The sequence below is a fragment of the Chinchilla lanigera genome, unplaced genomic scaffold (assembly GCF_000276665.1).
Source record: "Chinchilla lanigera isolate Chin_1 unplaced genomic scaffold, ChiLan1.0 scaffold00002, whole genome shotgun sequence".
Classification (NCBI taxonomy): domain Eukaryota; kingdom Metazoa; phylum Chordata; class Mammalia; order Rodentia; family Chinchillidae; genus Chinchilla; species Chinchilla lanigera.
This window is the reverse complement of record NW_004955403.1, coordinates 30,364,467-30,377,111: the sequence shown is the minus strand read 5'-3', so window position 1 is coordinate 30,377,111 and position 12,645 is coordinate 30,364,467. Positions and strand designations below refer to the sequence as shown.

At 32.1% G+C, this 12,645-nt stretch overlaps 1 long non-coding RNA gene across 1 annotated transcript in view; it reads left to right on the top strand.

Moving 5' to 3' along the window:
* The window catches only part of LOC102014520, an 88,139-nt gene extending 80,763 nt beyond the window's left edge, over positions 1-7,376 (top strand). Inside the window, exons 2-3 of the long non-coding RNA XR_259213.2 lie at positions 5,608-5,684; positions 7,299-7,376. This is a non-coding gene — a long non-coding RNA (uncharacterized LOC102014520). The remainder of the gene's footprint in view (positions 1-5,607; positions 5,685-7,298) is intronic.
* Positions 7,377-12,645: the final 5,269 nt, after the last annotated feature.

Sequence of the window (12,645 nt, the reverse complement as noted above, 5' to 3'; positions counted from 1 at the left end):
TTGGGAAGGAGACATTCCTACTCCCGTATGAGGAAATAGAGTTTTAAAGAGGTTTCCTTGAATTGGGACCCATGCCATCTGATGAAAACTAATATCTGTGTCAGGGTGCATGGAAGAATATAAGCATATTTATATACGTACACATATATGTAAATATAAACACATGTATGTTTAAAGTACTTATATTTTCCCAAACACTTGCATATTATTTGGCATTTACAGCATTTCTCCAAAGTAGTTATGGCAGAAAATAGCATATATTTTAATAAATGAGAAAACTCATATTTAAACCATAAATTACTTTGTTTTCAGGTTTCTCAGGAGGTGAATCCTTTCACTGTGGCTGTCACACTTGTCTCAAATTCTATGTTCGGGTTGTAATTAGTACAACTGGGTTAGGTGTGCTATTCACTCCTGACACCACCTTCAAGCAATCTGCCAATTTATTGTCCAAATTGTTGTACATTGTAATGTAAAAAATGTGCTCTACTCATAGTTAAGTTGGTCCCAGGCAAACCAAGATGGATGGTTACCACCAATAATGTTAAAATAGCCTGTTGGTTGTCTTCACAATGTCTTACAGCTGTAGAAATGGTCCATTTTTATTTGTATATTTTGGTCTTGTCATATAGATAATTCACTGTCTATTGTATTCATATGTGAACTTGTTTGTATAATTATAGTATAATTTTCTTTTTTTGTGGAACATATACAGATTTTTTAGTTAAATAAAGTTCAGAAATGATGAAAGAATTAGCTAAAGGTAAATGTTTGATTTTATGATACATGATCATATTGATCAAGGAATTATTCTACATTTCACTGAAGATTTTTTAAAGAAATTATCAGAAAAGACTAATTAGAAATTATGTAGAACTTTATTCATTATTCTAAAGATATTATAGACTACTATCCTATTGTAAATAATTATTTTATTGGAGTACAAAGATGTAAACAAATTTTGGCAATATGATTGAATAATTTTGAAATTTCGGACAAAGTAATTTATGGTTTAAATATGAGTTTTTTCATTTATTAAAATATATACTATTTTCTGCCATAACTACTTTGGAGAAATGCTGTAAATACCAAATAATATGCAAGTGTTTGGGAAAGTATAAGCACTTTAAACATACATGTGTTTATATTTACATATATGTGTACATATATAAATATGCTTATACATGTATTTGATATACCTGTATTTCCATATAAGTTTGAATTATTTTGACATATGGTAGAATTTTAATCCACACATTATATGACTTGTGAAGTATTCATAAACAAAAGCTCCAAGTAATAATTTTTAAGAAACTCACTTAAGGGTAGTAAATTCCAGTTTAGATAACGGAGCTGTTTTCTAAAAGCGTCCTGAAGATGGCACAATAAGTACATTTTGCTGCAAACGTTATTAAGAACAGGTTATAAGAAAAGTACATTTGTGGTTAAAACATTAAATTTAAAATAAGCCTCTTCTAAGTTCTAGGAAAAGAAATTTTCAGCATTTTTAAACTAATGCCCATTGTTTTAATGTCACAGCAATCATTTGTTCCACTGTGCCTTCAGGATTTCTACACCCAGGTAGCAGGTCAGAAAGTTGAGGCCATCACATGTTACTGACAAAAGTCAGATTAGTTCATGTTGTATAGTTTATCAATAAATTTACCCTTAGAATTGTAAGACATTTGATAAGCTCCTCTGTTATCTTCTGCATAATGTACAATCTGCATCTAAATGATGTTTTATTTAGAAACATAATAGGGCTAAGGGCTGCCAGAGAGTTGAAATTAGTTGCAAAATAATTGTTTTATTAAAATACAAAATATAGCAGTACTTATTCTTAGAAAACATTTGACAGGTTTCATCATTTCTATGGGACTGTAATATTTATGAATTAAAAAAAAAACATACAGTATGCCAGCTGTATAATTCTACAAAGGTGAAGTAAGTTGAAACTACAGGTAGCCAAAGTATGGGTCCCCTGAGAAATACTCGGTGTGAAATTATATCTGCTATATTTATTTAAGCATCAGAAGGCACAGTTGAAATACTTACTCGGTGTGTAGTGTATAGTTATCACCTATTATGAGTTTCAAAAGCTAAACTGGGCATTTTGGCACATACCTGTAATGCCAGCACTTGGGATGCTGAGACAGAAGGATCATAAGCAGATGACCAGCCTGGAGCACACAGGAAGTTCAAGGCCAGTTTGAACTACATAGTGATACCCTGTATTGAAAATAATATGTAACATAAAGTAATGTTACACACAGAGTTGTTGTAAATCTGTATCCATCTGAACTCTCTCACAGTATATTGAATACATACATGAATAAAAATTTAAAACATACTTTTTATACCTCATTTCTGAAAGGTTAGAAGAGTTACTGTTTTTATGTGTGTTAGTGAGCTGTCTCACTTTACCTCATCTGTTGATATTTGAACTTATTTCTGACAAGGCTACTGTTTGATAAGACTAGAGTTTAGTGATTTATTGTACCATTCTGACAGCACTGAGAAACTGGAAAGGTTTTAGAAAATTGACAGTTCTAAAGCTAATTATAAATTTACTCTATTCTGTGTCAATATTCCAAGACCTCTAGAATTTTCTTAACACCAAAAGTGATATAACCTTGGTGATTAGTAAATCATAGAAAAATCAATGCATTCTCAGGTTACCTAGATTGTTAAAAAAAATAAATTGTCATGAAGTTAATTTGGAACTTCATCAGTGTATAAACTAGGAACTGAAAGTTTTAATATCTGTCTTAAAGTTTTATCCTTGTGTGTTTTCCTGAATAAGTTATTTGGTTATTTAAAATATTTTAGTTTGACTTTAATGCTCACAATCCTAAATAATGAAAGTAGATGTATTCTTTTGGAAATTATACATGTGCTACTTACAGAGAAGCTGTCATAAGCTTTCAGAGGAACAACAAATGGTTCAAAAATGTCTAAATATTAAGTAAATTGATTCTCTATAATATCTCACTTCAAACCATGCAGGTGAATTTAACCATGTGCATGTAAAGGTGTCAATCAATGTATTTCTGAATATGTAGTATATATAATGTTGATTTAAAAATAATCCACATGTATGTTTATTCAAGCGATCCTGTATAGTACATTTTTCACTTTTCTGTTTACTTTAAAAATGTTTAAATATTAAAGACATGAGCAAAACTGATATAGACATGAAACAAACAAGTAAGTGAAGAAAGTGAAAAATAACCCTTATTTTTAAGTGTGTTATTTTTAACTTAATATGACAGATTCTTGGAGTTAGTCCATTGTTTAAAGATTCTCAAAAGAATGTGAGATTTTATTGATTGAAAAGAAACTTAGCTTTTAGTTCTAAAGTTAATATTTCATAGAATTCCCTCCTTGCTTTCATTCTAAAATGGTATTTTGTAAACTTGTCAAGGTTATGCAGCTCTTCTGCCCTGATGTTCCACAGACAATAATAGATGTTAGAAAAGACTAAGTAACATGCTGAAATAGGTTTAATAAGTTTTGAGATTCAGGTCTGGAATCCAGTATTGCAGAGGATTTTCACATGTTAACCCAAGTAAGAAAGCCAGTTTATATATATATATGACGGAATGAATATCTGCACAAGAGCAATGTTGGTTTAATTAATACCCAGAAATAATGTAAAGTAGTGGCAATAGCTGAGAGGATAATGATTCATTCTAGTGATACTTCGTTGTGTTTAATTTTTCATATGTTTTGGTTGCATTGATTTTAAAACTTAATTTTGCCTTTATTTCATGGGTGATCAAATTAAATGAGATCAAGCCAGTTATTACACCCAGTTAATAAAATTATGTGTTTTCTAATAGTACACTTGTGCAAAACAATGGTTTTTTTTTGATGGTCACACAAAAATATGTATAACAATGTTTTAGGAATTTGAAAAGGGGATATGGTAAACCTTAAGGAAGAGTGTTAGAAAGCTCACTATTTTACCTTCACTTTCCACACTTAATTTACTCTGAAAACTTGAAAATGAGAGTTGTTATAGCATCTTAAGACTTTTTGTGCTAGGTTGCTTATTCTATAGAATTGAATGTATACTTTTACCTTTATAAAAATAACACTCTGTAAATATTTGTATTTTACAGTATCAAAGACCACCTGTCAGTTAGACAGTATGCCATCTTCTAAAATAGTAGTCATTGTAATGATATTGGTGTAGCATTACAGGCACAGAAGGCTCTATGAATGATCACTAAATGTTTCTTACAGCTTTGGGATCATGTGGGGTTTTTGAATGAATTTTAGGTGTTCTTCAACCAATAACATCTGTTATGTTAAATGAAATTATTGACATAAACCATCTCCTTATGATATCCAAATAATCAATGTTAGCATGTGTGAAATCTTAGCAATATCAGTGTCACTGCAACATTTAGAGGAGTGTTGGTATGCTCGGTAAGGGTTCTGGGTATTAGTTTCAGTGATTTCATACACATACACATATTTATGAAAAGTCTAGAGCTCTCAACTTCCTTCTACTACAGCTGGATCACCACTGCCCTAGTGCTGTACTTCGGTGTTTGAGTGTTTGTGGCTTTTGCTCCCTCTGGTCTCTTCTGCGACTCACCTTGGAAACCAATACCAGTTGACTCTTCCTCAAACACTGTACCTATTATACGCCACGCAGGTGAAGGTTATTTTCCTTTTGGCTCCAGCACTGAGATTACTTAACCTAATTTATTTTCCTTTCTAAGTAAGAAAATTAAGAGGGAAACTCACAGCGCAGCCAAGTAATCACTGCCCAGCTGTATCAGCCGTTGTTTCAGGCACTCTGTATAACCCAGCACTTCTTCCATCTGTTTCATTAAATTCATTAAGTCCATTAAATTCATCAAGCAGGCTCTGCTCCGTTTTCTTCCTTGATGCCTGATTTTGTGTTGTGTTTTACTGTGTAAGCTGACTCAAATCCTTGTGAAAATAGGTGAGTGCGATACTTAAATACATCTCAGCCTTTTGTTTGAGGACTTTAACTGATTCTCAAGTTTCGGTTGTATCGATTCTGAGTTCCTCTGAGGGGCTTGGAAGGTTTTGTACTCTGTATGTTTCACATTATTTCCCAGAATTTCTCAAAATCTTCTTTCTAATTAGGCCCATTTCCTTAAGGTTCTCTGAAGCTGCCATAACAATCTCACCTTTGCTTCCTCCGGAGCCCATAGTCTTGCTCTCACGTGCTTTCTTTCTCCCTGCTCCAATGTAAATCCCACCCTCTGTGCTTTGGAGACAGACTCACACTCCACCTTCCTTACAAAATCCACTGTAATTATTCCTAGACTCTTCTTTTAGTACTAAAGGTTTCAATATCTATGCTACAAAAATAATCCTTAAATTCTTCTTATATTTATTTTGCATTGGCTCTTAATTACATATTTTAGGTTTTTTTGGTGGATAGGGATTGTCTTAAACTTCTGGTTTCCTGTGTCCAATATAACCCTAAGAAGTCATTCAGTGAACAGTTCTCTTTGGGCTTCGTGTTGTACAGATATTTTGGTTGCATATCCTTTAGTTAAGATGCATGACAGAAACAAGTAGTTCTCACTAATGTCTTCCCTGCTTCTTCCCATGGCCCAGCCTTCCATATTGTCCTGACAATGAACCAGGAACAGAAAGGACGTATCACTTCCAGCAGACAGAGTTGTGAACTGGTGGTGAGTCTTGCGGTCACTCCTTTGTTCTATGACTTTGGAGGAACATACTCCTGAGGGAAGGATAGACTTGTATCAGACTTTAGGTGGTCAAGAAACAGACTTGTGTTGTTTTAAACCATAGAAACTATAAAGATTGTCTCTGCCAGATGCTAAATTTAATTGTGCTCAGAAGAACGAGGTTAAAAATTATTGTCCATATGTTTTATATGATCTTCTGTATCTATATTAACCCTTAACTACAGAGTTCTGTAACCTGGTTAAGAATGTCTTCAGAGTAGGTTAAAGCTGTTCATTTTCATAACCAACAGAGGCACATATCTCATGCTTTCACAGCAAATGCTAGCTTTGACTGTATTTTGATACCATCTCTGAATCTATTGGAAAGTTATAATGTATTTAGTTTTAAACACTATTTGTTACCAGGATATTAACCCTAAAATTTAGGATTTTATTCAAGATTCTTCTTTGGAACTTGAAAAAAACCCACTCATTTAAAATAACCTGTCCCATTTTAGGTTACGTTAAAGGACAACATGTTCAGAAATATTATGAATCCTGAAGAAACTTGTAATAAAGTGAAAAAATTTGTATAAGGAATTTAGGGAGTAAGGTGAATATAATATTTGATAATTTTATTTCTACTCCAGCTATATATTCTCTTAGTAGAGCCCCAGGGTGTCATTAGATTGTATCCAGACATCTTAAGTATTGAGGAAAAATTAAATAAGTTTCTCATTTCAAAAGATATAATATTATCTCTCTGAATTAAGAAAACAATGCTGTTGTAGTAGCTTAGCAGAATTACTACTGTATAAAATGTGACTGAAATCATTTATATTTTTTCTGCATAACCAAAATGAAAAGTGAGATCAAAATAAAATAGTTATCCAATTAACTATGGAAAGATATATCTGTGATAATAGAGCTACTTAGAGAGCAGAAGTCCTTTCACAATATTGGTTGGAATTTTTTTTCTGGAAAGCACTTTGGAAATATACATCCAGATGGTTGTCTTCTTTCACCTATAGTCTCCTTTCTTGATATTGATAATGATCAGAGACCATATAATACATGTGTGTATATTATCACCTTCTAGTTCTTAAAAAATTTATAAATCTCTTAATGTCAAAAACTAAGGGAATGTGTAAACATTCTTTGACATGTTTTAATGGTGGTATATTTTCACTTTTGAAAAATATAATTTTTAAAAGGAATTAAAGATAATTGTTGATATAGGAGAATGCAATATAGAGTTTAAAAACAGGTATAGAACTACATACACTCAATGACTTTACTAAAAACTTGTGTAGCACATTAAAATAACAAAGGAAAGCTACACACAGAGAAATATAAATATCAAAAGGTGGAGTTGCTGTGATTTAAAAATGTTTTATATATTCTACATGATGGGGTTTCTCCATGTAAAAATAAAGAACATAGAAGGATGTATAGAAACTATTAAAATATTAAAATAAGGGCCAGTTGTTTTGATCATTGAAAATCACTGAAATCTGCTCAGCCAAATCGAACCTGTTAGAGCATTTCTTTCTGTGTATGCAGCTTTTGCTACCTTAGAACCATCAAATAACAACAAAACCCTTTTCATCTTCTCAGACTCCCTTACCTCATCTGAGCCTTCAAGTGAGCTGCGGTGCCAGCCTCTGTGGAAAGCCCTCGCTGACCCCGTGCAGGTCAGGGTATGTGCTCTTTCTCTCTACTCCCATTGCAGCTGGCATATTCCTTTATAATAGTATTTAAATGTAATTGATTTGCTTGGCTATGTTCCCCACTGGACTGTAGCTTTGTGGTTCTTTCAGGTATGGAGTATCTTTCACCACGGTGTTCTTAGTATTTCAGCACAATTACTAGCACAAATGTGGAGTCAAATGTGTGTAGATGGAGCAAAGTTTACAGTGTACGTACATGTAGAATGACGTGCTGTCTTGGGTAATTTAAACTACTAGTTTGACTTTGTTCTAAATTTATGGGAATTTCTGTCTGGAATAGTCTAGTAATTGTCTGCAAGAGCGCATGTGTGCGCGCGCGCGTGTGTTTGTGTACATATACTCGTATACATGCACATCTACTCTTGCCATTCAAAGATGATTTACAAAATTATATGTCGAAGTACTGTTATTTTACAAGTGAGATATATTTCTCAATGACAAATGTGAGGTTTTAACTGATCTGAATAACTGAATTTAAGCTTTCAAAAGCAGAGATGTTAATCGTAGGCTTTAAAAAATTTTGCCACCTTTTTAGTATCTGTTATAATTTGTAAAAAGCACTGGTACTGAACTTTCCGACCCAAACCTCAATACTGTTCCATAAATTTATTTGATAAGGTTATTCATTAATTTGTGTGAGAAAGACAGTTGTCATGGTAATAGCTTAAAATTAACTGAAACACAATCCTGGTCACGTTTGCTAAAGGAAGTGAATCTGCTGTATTGCAATGCCTATTTCTACTTTAAGCATAACTGCAGAAAATTATAAAGGAAATTAAAATAAACATTTAGGAGTGTATTCACTATATGGATATAAAAATTAAGTTTTGAAAATCCTCATATTTGGACAGCCATTTCTATTAGCGTAATTCAAATATTCATATGACATTTTCCTATAAAATTCAGATTTCATTTGCAATGATTCAGGGCCATACCAGACATTATTCTGATATTTAGAGAAGAGTTATTAAGATGGCTGAGATGATGTATCTGAGAAGAAGGCAAATAGATAAGATTATTTCTGTGGACAAAATGTTATCTTGGGTTCCCCATTCAAGCTATTTGGTTTGTCATAACGTGCCCTGATGATAACTAGGTGACAGAAAGTGAGTGTGCTTCTGTTACAGAATAGCAGATGTGAAAAACAATAGAAAAGGCAGTACCCGAGTTTGAGTAATTTCTTTATTATGCATTCACACAGTTTGGAAATTTGTAGAATTCCTGCTAGGAAACAATTTTTCCTTACTGAATGGACCACTAAAAAATCCGTGTAGTACAAAAAAATGCGAGTTTTGAATATATGCGAACTTGTAGATTTCTCTCAACTATGAATGCTTGAATTTCATTGGTAGAATTTGAAAAGAGTGGGACAGATTTCTTAATACTGAGTATTTCTTTGAGGTTGCTATGAGCAGATAGCAAATGGCAAAAATCATTGTCTGTAGAGTCCTCCATTAGGAAAATAGAAGGTACTTGTCTCTCAAAGTGTAGGGTATATCTTACTGTTTACTTGGAAGTTTAATGATCCTGTAGCTGTGTTTTTCAAAATGTATCCAACATTTTATGGTACCAGTCATCCCTGTATTTTAGAACCAAAATCTCAAAGCAAATCAGGTTTGTGTGTATAAAATATGTGCATATTTTTAGCTGCTGCAGAAAAACACAAGTACACATTATGTATTTTACATAATGCCAACTCCTTAACAAATGTTACAGTAATATACCAATTGCTGGTGTTCAAAAAGTTAAGATTTGGATAAAAAATAGATTTCTGCAAAAAAAGAAGTTAGAATGCCATTTACATTTTAATTCTAAGAAAATTCAAATATCATTGAGACATTTTTAGATGTTGCACTCATAATAGAAGATATTTATGTACTTTTAAATAACTGCCCTGAAATCCTCCAAAATTCATACATAATCTTATCCATGTGTCATTCAATGTCCCAAAAAATGAAATTAAGTTTAATAGCTATAACTTCCTGTGTGACATAGAAGGGGAATAATAGTAATATCCGGGTAATATTAACTTTCTACTTTTTGTTGTGATTGCTAATATTGAAATATGGATGAGATAGATAATTTAAGTTTTGCTTTCCTTAGCATCTTGTACTCTCCAAGTAAGGTGAAAAAACAGGAAACCCACGCCCTAGGTATTGTTTATAAACTTGAAGATGTCCATTGCAAGTAACAATAAGGATTTCTATGTACAGTACAGTTGCTTACAATAAATATCCAAATGTTGTCACAATTATAAAAAGTAAAAATTAACTAATAATTAAAATGGAAATATTAACAAAGTTGTGTGTTGATGCCTCATTTGCATGTATAGTTGATGGTCTCTATTTTGCGACAATTTGTCTACATGTTTAATCTTTATTTGAAAATTTTTTCTCAATGCTGGGGACGTAGCTTGTGTAAGTACTTTCCGCTCATGGATCGTGCCACTGGAGCTTTGTAGGGGTGTAGCTTGGCAGTAGAGACTGATGTGTGTTTGGCCCTAGGTTCAATTCCAAGAACTGCAAAAAAAAAAAAAGAAGGGAGGGGGAGTTTGCAGATATTGCTTTTCTTACAAATTGAGTGAATTATTTGAAAACTATATTAACGTGTATTTTTCTCTTTTGTTCTTTTAGGAAATGAGCAATTATTTGCAATATATTAGCAAATCAACATCACCATAATACATTTATTGTAGGAACAGCACTTTCTCACCCTCAATAATACATCCACAGTACTCAGTTCTACTATATATGTTCCTTTTGTTAGCAAGTTGTGAGATATAATGTTAACATTATCTTCTTTGAACAGTAAAAATACTTTTCCTCTACTAACTAAATTACCTTTTTTAGCAAAGTATCCATTTTGACAACCTCTTAGTAGACTCATCAAGTGGGTATAGTCATTTTGAGATCCTCAAATTATATTTTATAAACTTGATAAGTTCAAATATTTAATTATGTAAAGTAAAATTATCAGTATTTTAAGACAAATGTAACCAATGATTTTTCTAGGGTTTCTGAAGTTTTTTCTTCTGGCTGAAGCCATATTTCCTAAGGCGAAACAAATTATATCCATTCTTATAACACAAATCTTATCCTTCTAGAGTCAATATTACTTGTCTTTTAATATCATATTTCATTTATAATATGATGTACTGAATTTATGTGAAATATACTTAAATTGATATGGTTTTGGAAAATTTCATGCAAACTTGTATCATATATGTCACAATAATCATGGAATCCATATTCAACTTTTCTAATATGCACTTTGAATTATTTACATTTGGTTAAATTTTAGATGTGAAAGGAAAAGCCATACTCATGGTTGTTTAGGAAAAGTAGCAAGTTTGGTATTTATGTATGCTTTATTTTAATGTGAACATAGAAAACCATAGAGGTTATTATTTTTTCCCCTTTGGAGATAAAGTAGTTGAGTAATGGATAACAAACCACCTGTCTTCTGCGTGGAGGATATACTCTTGTTGCTTTGGGTTCAAAGAAACCCTCCTGGTACCCATCGCCATGTTCTGTGCTGTAAGTTAATAAAGTTACAGTCTAATGATCTTTTCGATGAAAAGACACTTCTGAGGCTCTTTTGCCCAAAGGGTCCACACTATTAGTAAGGTCATTACCAGTGCTCTTTTGATATTTTGTTTTTCTGTCTTTTCTTGTGAGTAACTTAATAAGAACAGTGATATTAACTATTCACTTCTGAAGAGGGCTCCAAATGCATCCAAATCATCAGCCACAATTAACACCTGGAAGCCTGCAATTTCTTCTGTCATGCTCATTAAATTTGCAAACGCAAAAGCAAAGCACAACAAAACAGAAATTTCACGTTAGTAATACAAAAATGTGTTTACTATTTATTTTGTCTTTTGCTTTGATATGTTTTTTGTGGAATCAACATTTATTCTTCATGTAAAATATTCCTCTTTCAATTATGTTATGTTAAATAATCTATTGAATTTAAGCATTCATTTTTTCCTTCTTTTATCTAAATTTCTTAATGCTTTACAGTTTATAAGAGTCCTAAATGGTTCTGGAAATTTATCACTTCCAATTTTAATATGATTTTCATTTTCTCATGACTTCTAAATTTATCCAGCTGTTATTGTTGAGATCATGTTGGGGAATGACAAGGAAAGAAAAATTTGCTGTGAAACTTTGTACAGCTTGTTTTTCTTTTGCTCTTCCTTAGAAGACATTGAAGGAAATCTGAGCATTTTATAGTATCCTATTGATTATACAAACATATCTAGTTCGTTAAAATGTTTTCTTTTTCTTTACCTCAAGGGCACATTTGTAAATGATAGTATTCATATTTTATTAAAACTAACTTTCCTTCCATTGTGATACAACTAGCATTTGCTCACATTATTTTCATTTCATATTTATATTCTATGTACACTGTTCCTTTAGGATGTTAACTATCTTTTCGCTGGACTGTAGGAAACAAATAAACAGTACTTGTTAGTCATGTACTGTATGTTCAGTCCTGGAAAGTCATTTGATAATTACTCATGACAGCTCTTGTTCTTTTTCCAGCTGTTTTTTTGTGTATCTTGTCTCTACCACTAAGATTTCGTTATATCTTTCCAAATTAATTTACTTTGTTATTTCAGTTTCCCTTCTCCAGTGTAAGATCTTTTCTGTATGAATCTTAAAGGTGGGTGGAAGGTCCTTTCTGCTACATTCTTCATCAACTCTCATCCTCCTAGGTTCTCAGATGCTTGCGTTTCCATTATTATTATTGTATAAACAGTGTATTTTAAGGGTTTGCTCTCAGTGATCACATAATGCATTATTATCTAAATTTTCTTCCACTAAATATGTTCAGGGTCACATTATGGATCTATTGAGATACACCAAAAATTTCTGCCTAGAGAAACTTTCATTAGTTCTCAATCAGTGTGCACTGCTGTGATCCATCTTACCTCCGAAACTTGATTGTAAAAAACTAACATATAAGAGTGAAACTATTCTCTTGGAAATTCTTGCCACCAAAAATTATTCATTTTAATGTTTCATTTGTTACTAATTGTCTTATATTTTGTGGTTTACACATACAAAAATTTTGTAAATTCATTTCCCTCCTTCCTTTATTGAAATTTCTTAATGCTTCAGTAAATAATTTTTCTTAGGAACTGTTTATTTTTGCCAATGTACGCTTCTTGAAATGAAAATAGTTTATTTTGCTCTTATTTCTGTTTCTTTTCTTTTCTTTTCTTT